The 7,728-nt window shown below is 48.1% G+C and overlaps 1 pseudogene; it reads right to left on the reverse strand.

Annotated features, from left to right (window-relative positions):
- Window positions 1–5,599: 5,599 nt before the first annotated feature.
- Window positions 5,600–7,362, reverse strand: LOC119359033 (annotated as a pseudogene).
- Between the last annotated feature and the right edge of the window lie 366 nt (window positions 7,363–7,728).

Raw genomic sequence — 7,728 nt, forward strand, 5'->3', positions numbered from 1 at the left:
TACAGCCTGGAACACCATAGTGTGATGGTGTGTCCGAACATCATAACTGCACCCTATTGGATATGATGCATACCATGATGTCTCTTATCGAATTACCACGATAGTTTATGGGTTAGGCATTAGAGACAACCACATTCACTTTAAATAGGGCACCACGTAATTCCGATGAGATGACACCATATGAACTATGGTTTAGAGAAACCTAAGCTGTCATTTCTTAAAAGTTTGGGGCTGCGGCGCTTATGTGAAAAAGTTTCATGCTGATAAGCTCGAACCCAAAGCGGATAAATGCATCTTCATAGGACACCCAAAAATAGTTGGGTATACCTCCTGTCTCAGATCTGAAAGCAATAAGGGATTGTTTCAAGAATCGGGTCCTTTCTCGAGGAAAAGTTTCTCTCGAAAGAATTGAGTGGGAGGATGGTGGAGACTTGATGAGGTTATTGAACCGTCTCTTCAACTAGTGTGTGGCAGGGCACAGGGAGTTGTTCCTGTGGCACCTACACCAATTGAAGTGGAAGCTTATGATAGTGATCATGAAACTTCAGATCAAGTCACTACCAAACCTCGTGGGATGACAAGGATGCGTACTACTTCAGAGTGGTATGTAATCCTGTCTTGGAAGTCATGTTGCTGGACAACAATGAACCTACGAGCTATGGAGAAGCGATGGTGGGCCTGGATTCCAAAATGGCTCGAGGCCATATAATCCGAGAGAGGATCCATATATGAAAACAAAGTGTAGACTTTGGAAGAACTACTTGATGGTCGTAAGGCTGTTAGGTACATATGGATTTTAAAAGGAAGACGGACAATGATGGTAAGTATCACCATTAAGAAAGCTCGACTTGTCGTTAAGATGTTTTCCGACAAGTTCAAGGAGTTGACTACGATGAGACTTTCTCACTCGTAGCGATGCTAAGAGTCTGTTGGAATTATATTAGTGAATACTGCATTATTTATGAAATCTTGCAGATAGGATGTCAAAAAACATTGTTTCCTCGACGATTTTCTTGAGGAAAGGTTGTATGTGATACAACCGGAAGGTTTTGTCAATCCTGAAAGATGCTAACAAGTATGCAAAGCTTCAGCAATCCTTCTAAGGACTGGAGTAAGCATCTCGGAGTTGGAATGTATGCTTTGATGAGATGATCAAAGTTTTTGGGTGTATACAAAGTTTATGAGAAACTTGTATTTCCAAAGAAGTGAGTGGGAGCACTATAGAATTTCTGATGAGTATATGTTGTTGACATATTGTTGATCAGAAATGACGTAGAATTTCTAGAAAGCATATAGGGTTATTTGGAAAGTGTTTTTCAATGGAAAGCCTGGATTAAGCTACTTGAACATTGAGCATCAAGATCTATAAGGATAGATCAAAACGCTTAATGGTACTTTCAAATGAGCACATACCTTGACATGATCTTGAAGGTATTCAAGATGGATCAGTCAAAGAAGGAGTTTTGCCTGATTTGTAAGGTATGAAGTTAAGACTTAAAGCTCGACCACGACAGAAGAAAGAGGAAGGACGAAGGTCGTCCCCTATGCTTTTGTCATAGGCTCTATACGGTATGCCATGCTGAGTACCGCACCTGATGTGTGCCTTGCCACATATCTGGCAAGAGGGTACAAAGGTGATCTAGGAGTAGATCACCAGATAGTAGTCTAAATTATCCTTAGAGGAATAAGGATATGTTTCTCGGTTATGGAGGTGATAAAGAGTTCGACGTAAAGAGTTACGTCAATGCAAGCTTAACACCTATCCGGATAGCTCTGAGTAGAGATACCGGATACGTATAATGGAGCAACAATTTAGAATAGCTCCAAGTAGAACAGTTATTTGAAATGGCTCCAAATGTAGCGTAGTAGTTGCATCTACAAGATGACATAGAAATTTGCAAAGTACATACGGATCTGAATGCTGCAGACCCGTTGACTGAAACCTCTCTCACAAGCATAACATGATCAAACCCAGAACTCTTTGGGTGTTATTCACATGGGGATGTGACCATGAGTGTTAATCACATATTGATGTGAACTAGATTATTGACTCTAGTGCAAGTGGGAGACTGTTGGAAATATGCCCTAGAGGCAATAATAAATTGGTTATTATTATATTTCCTTGTTCATGATAATCGTTTATTATCCATGCTAGAATTGTATTGATAGGAAACTCAGATACATGTGTGGATACATAGACAACACCATGTCCCTAGTAAGCCTCTAGTTGACTAGCTCGTTGATCAATAGATGGTTACGGTTTCCTGACCATGGACATTGGATGTCGTTGATAACAGGATCACATCACTAGGAGAATGATGTGATGGACAAGACCCAATCCTAAGCCTAGCACAAGATCATGTAGTTCGTATGCTGAAGCTTTTCTAATGTCAAGTATCATTTACTTAGAGCATGAGATTGTGCAACTCCCGGATACCGTAGGAGTGCTTTGGGTGTGCCAAACGTCACAATGTAACTGGGTGGCTATAAAGGTACACTATAGGTATCTCCAAAAGTGTCTGTTGGGTTGGCACGAATCAAGACTGGGATTTGTCACTCCGTGTAAACGGAGAGGTATCTCTGGGCCCACTCGGTAGGACATCATCATAATGTGCACAATGTGATCAAGGAGTTGATCATGGGATGATGTGTTACGAAACGAGTAAAGAGACTTGCCGGTAACGAGATTGAACAAGGTATCGGGATACCGACGATCGAATCTCGGGCAAGTATCGTACCGCTAGACAAAGGGAATTGTATACGGGATTGATTAAGTCCTTGACATCGTGGTTCATCCGATGAAATCATCGTGGAACATGTGGGAGCCAACATGGGTATCCAGATCCCGCTGTTGGTTATTGACCGGAGAGTAATCTCGGTCATGTCTGCATGGTTCCCGAACCCGTAGGGTCTACACACTTAAGGTTCGATGACGCTAGGGTTATAGGGAATAGATATATGTGGTTACCGAATGTTGTTCGGAGTCCCGTATGAGATCCCGGATGTCACGAGGTGTTCCGTAATGGTCCGGAGGTAAAGATTTATATATGGGAAGTCCTGTTTTGGTCACCGGAAAAGTTTCGGGTGCTATCGGTAACGTACCGGGACCACCGGGAGGGTCCCGGGGGTCCACCAAGTAGGGCCACCAGCCCCTGAGGGCTGCATGGGCCAAGTGTGGGAGGGGACCAGCCCCTGGTGGGCTGGTGCGCCCCCCCCCCCACCATGGCCCAAGGCGAAAGGGAGAGTGGAAGGGGGCAAACCCTAGGCTCAGATGGGCCTAAGGCCCACCTAGTGGTGCGCCCCCCTATCTCCCCCCTTGGCCGCCCCCTAGATGGGATCTAGGGCTGGCCGCCACCCCTAGGGGTGGAAACCTAGGTGGGGGCGCAGCCCCTCCCCTCCCCCTATATATACTTGAGGTTTTGGGCTGCCATAGACACGATTCAATCTCCTTCTTGGCGCAGCCCTACCCCTCTCCCTCCTCGTCTCTTGCGGTGCTTGGCGAAGCCCTGCTGGAGTACCACGCTCCTCCACCACCACCACGCCGTCGTGCTGCTGCTGGATGGAGTCTTCCCCAACCTCTCCTTCTCCCCTTGCTGGATCAAGGCATAGGAGATGTCACCGGGCTGTACGTGTGTTGAACACGGAGGTGCCGTCCCTTCGGCACTAGGATCATCGGTGATTTGGATCACGACGAGTACGACTCCATCAACCCCGTTCACTTGAACGCTTCCGCTTAGCGATCTACAAGAGTATGTAGATGCACTCTCCTTCCCCTCGTTGCTAGATTACTCCATAGATTGATCTTGGTGATGCGTAGAAAATTTTGAATTTCTGCTACGTTCCCCAACAATACGGACATATATAGGCGAAAGAAGTACGTCGGTGGAGCAACGAGGGGCCCACGAGGGTGGAGGGCGCGCCCAGGGGGGTGGGCATGCCCCCCTGCCTCATGGCTGCCTCGTTGATTGTTTGACGTATACTCCAAGTCTCCTGGATTGCTTCCGTTCCAAAAATAACTCTCCCGAAGGTTTCATTCCGTTTGGACTCCGTTTGATATTCCTTTTCTTCGAAACACTTAAATAGGTAAGAAAACAACAATTTGGGCTGGGCCTCCGGTTAATAGGTTAGTCCCAAAAACTAATATAAAAGTGTATAATAAAGCCCATAAACATTCAAAACAGATAATATAATGACATGGAACAATCAAAAATTATAGATACGTTGGAGACGTATCATCTCTCCCTCAAGCGCCCTCTCTCTCGAGCGACCTGGTCCTCAACTCGTTGCCTCCATTTTCTTCTCCTCTCAAGCGCTGCCACGCCCAACACCACCGAAACCGCATGGATTCTTCTCTTCAACGGATCGGCCAGCGAACTGGAAACTAAAATCAATAGATCGGGATTCGGTGACTTGTCTGGTGAATCCAGTAACTATGCTACAAATGATGTTTAGTTTGTCAATCCTGACAGGACCAAGACGAACTAGGTGGCCTCGTCGAGAAGAGGTCCAAGACGATCACAACGACACTCGTTCACGCCGGATGGATTTCCTGTAGCCAACCTCCAATTTTCTTTGCTTGACCTCGTATCCATGGAGACTGAAGACGAAGAATGAACTTGCATCCGGAGGCATCCAATTTGATTTTGATCTGGAGACAGTAAGGACGTAAGTTTCGTTTTCTTAGTCGACAGCGATGTGGGAGGACTGGAGACATGATGGTTAGCATTTGTTGAGGTTTTGTTTCGGTGCGTTCGCTTTTTTTCCGGTATAATCCTTCTTTTAAATCTTATCCGCCAGTCTCTGTCATTACGTAAAATCAACGGATATAAAAGTGTGACATATGAAGAACTATGAAAACCTCCTCCCTTTAATATTAGGTAAAGATAAAGAATTGGTAGAAACCCATTATTTATATAACATATCCTTTGTATGAGCTAAGTTGTATTCTCATGCTCTAGTTTTGTTCATTATTGTTCTTAATGTTTTATTTGCCTCCACATACACATTAGCTTTAATAGTTGAGTCTCTCACTAAGAAAGGAGAGCTTGATTCTCATGCCTTGAACGATGTGTTCTTTTGGTAGAAAGTTGCAAGGAAGTTTTTTCTTCCCGTTGCAACACACAAACATATTTTCTAGTTTAATATAAATATGAGATAGTACCAAGCTGGCTGCAGCGGTGCAAATTCGGTCCATCATCCTTCGCTTTTGACATGATCCTATCATTTTTAAGACAAATCACCTTAGCTCTGATACTTAATGATGAAATATATATATTAACTTATTTGCTTACAACACATACAATGATGGGCCGAACCCTAGAACTTCAAATAGAGAAACATATTTGGTGCTGCAAAAATTGCAGCGTTTTCGAGGGTTTCATTGCTTTATAAGGTAGACACCAACACCCAACACATCACATGACCAAACCCCACACGACGCCACCCAGGGTACAAAACTCCGGTTTAACTCGACTCTTAACAACTCAGATAACTTGAGGATTCATCTTATAGATAGATGATCCCCTTACAAACTCAAACGGCACGAAAAAAATACATGTATTTTATGTGTAACATAACATACTCTCGGGTTCTCACCATCCTAATAATCCTTGACGAGTGAGCAAACTCTAGCCTTCGTGTACACCTTCCCCGGTCGGCAGAGGTAACCCTGCTCCGGCGCACAGTGCGAGTCCTCAGAGCAGACGCAAAGTCCTTCGTTGGCACAATGCTCCTTGATGACATTCGGACTCCCATTGATGCCGAGCACCTGGTCGCTCCACTCGCTAGAGAAGATCCCATCAGGGTCGTACCTATCCTTCACCGCCAGGAACTCGTGGGCTTTTGAGTACTTCGAGATGGCACCATCGAAAGTGATGTCGTGGTTCTTGCCCCAGTGTGGCAGGGCACCATACTTCCACAGTGCCATCTGCTCGATCTCGTCGCCCACGTCGGTGTGCGCCCGCGGCGTGCCGTCGATGTTGCTACGATAGTAGTTGATGTCGATGGCAATCGAGTCCTCCTGCTTGGCAAGGTAAGCGGACGATGCCTTGATGTACCGCATGGACATACCCGTCCTAGAGTCGATGCCAACACAAAACACATCCGGGTTGAGATCCCGGAGGCGCTGCATGTCAGCGATGAACGCCGGCGCCTTGGAGAGAGCAACGCTGAAGCCGGAGTTGTCGGCGCGAGCGCCTGGGATGCGCGGGTCCCAGGCGCAGGCGGAGCGGAGGCTGTCCTCTGGGCTGTCGATGCATGTGCCATACGCTTGGATGCGATGTTGGTACCCCACCACCGGGTACCCCGTGAATGAGACGCCATCATTGGTGAAGCCGTAGGCCTGCCGTTCCATGGTGTCCGCCTGCAGCAGTGCCGCCGCGCATCGGGCAGTGTCAGTGCCGTTCTCCTGCAGCCGCTCCTCTGCGGATCTTGCAGCAATGATCACCTGGGTGGGAGTGGCACGGAAAATCAAGTTGTCGTTGAGGCCATCCCCCGGCGTCGAGACGTCGACGCGGTCGTCCTGGCGGTAGACGACCTTGCCTTGCTGCGGCAGCCATAACATGTCGCCGAACTCGTGGAGGCGGCCCCACGTGGCCACCCGATCCGCAAGGTCTGAATCGTCGCGCTTCATGAAAGTCACCGACCGCTTGAACAACGGCTGCAATGCCAGAGTTACGTGAGAGATGACGCCCGAGCACGCCGATGGAGACCTTGGCGGCGTCCAGGTCCGGGTGATTGGCACCAAGCTCCCTCACCACGGCGAACCCCTGGCTAGCCGGCGCCGGCGTCACAATTGACAATCCTCAGCCCGACCACATACTCGTGAACAGCAGATCCCTTGCCCCACAGCGAGCTCCCGTGCGCGCCAGTTGCGAGGAGCCCACCAATGGTTAGGCTGTGCCAGTACGGTGAATGCGCCAGGGACAGCCCCTCCGCTGCGGCGGCCTCCATGAGGTCCCGGAGTAGCATGCCGCTCTCCACCGTCATGAGCCGCTTATCAGCGTCGATGTGCACCGTCCGGTTCAACCGCGCGGTGCTTATGAGTGTGCCGTCGCGGCCGCCGGGGCACGCGAGCTTGGGAATGCTGTGTGCGTGCGAGGTGGTTACCTTTACCTTCCGCTTTGCGGCCGCCACGGCCGCCACGGCTGCGACGAGCTCCTGCTCCGTCCGCGGGTAGGTGACGTTGGCCGCGGGGCAGAGGAAGAAGCCGACCGTGTTGGTGATGGTGCAGTTGGACGTGCCGTGCGTGCACACCACCGGGTCTGGTGGAGGGCTGCAGCCAGCGAGCTGGAGGAGGATCCCTAGCGCTAGGAGGGCAACTGGGAGGCAGCTTTCCATTCTTCTTGCTTGTCCTTGCGACATCATTGGGGTGGCAACTTGAATGGATACCTCGATGTACTAGGGCTTGTTTGTAGCCAATGCACAAGCTAGGCCTTATATATAGGTATAGGGTTAACTGGTTATGGTCACGGCATGCATGGTGCATTCCTCAGACTCCATAGACTATTATTTGTTTATGAACAGTTCGAATACGTACTACTACTGGACTTTTGACCGTGGACTGTTCTAAATGAACACTTTTCTAATACCGCGTTAGTGAGCCCAACAAGTTATTTCCTCCATCCCATGAAAGATGTACATATAGAAATTTTATGATAAGTTATGAAGTGAAGTAAAAAATACATTAAAAGATGCAAACCATCATCTCTCTTCTCTTTAATTATCCAA

This window comes from Triticum dicoccoides, chromosome 2A, assembly GCF_002162155.2.
Source record: "Triticum dicoccoides isolate Atlit2015 ecotype Zavitan chromosome 2A, WEW_v2.0, whole genome shotgun sequence".
Lineage (NCBI taxonomy): Eukaryota > Viridiplantae > Streptophyta > Magnoliopsida > Poales > Poaceae > Triticum > Triticum dicoccoides.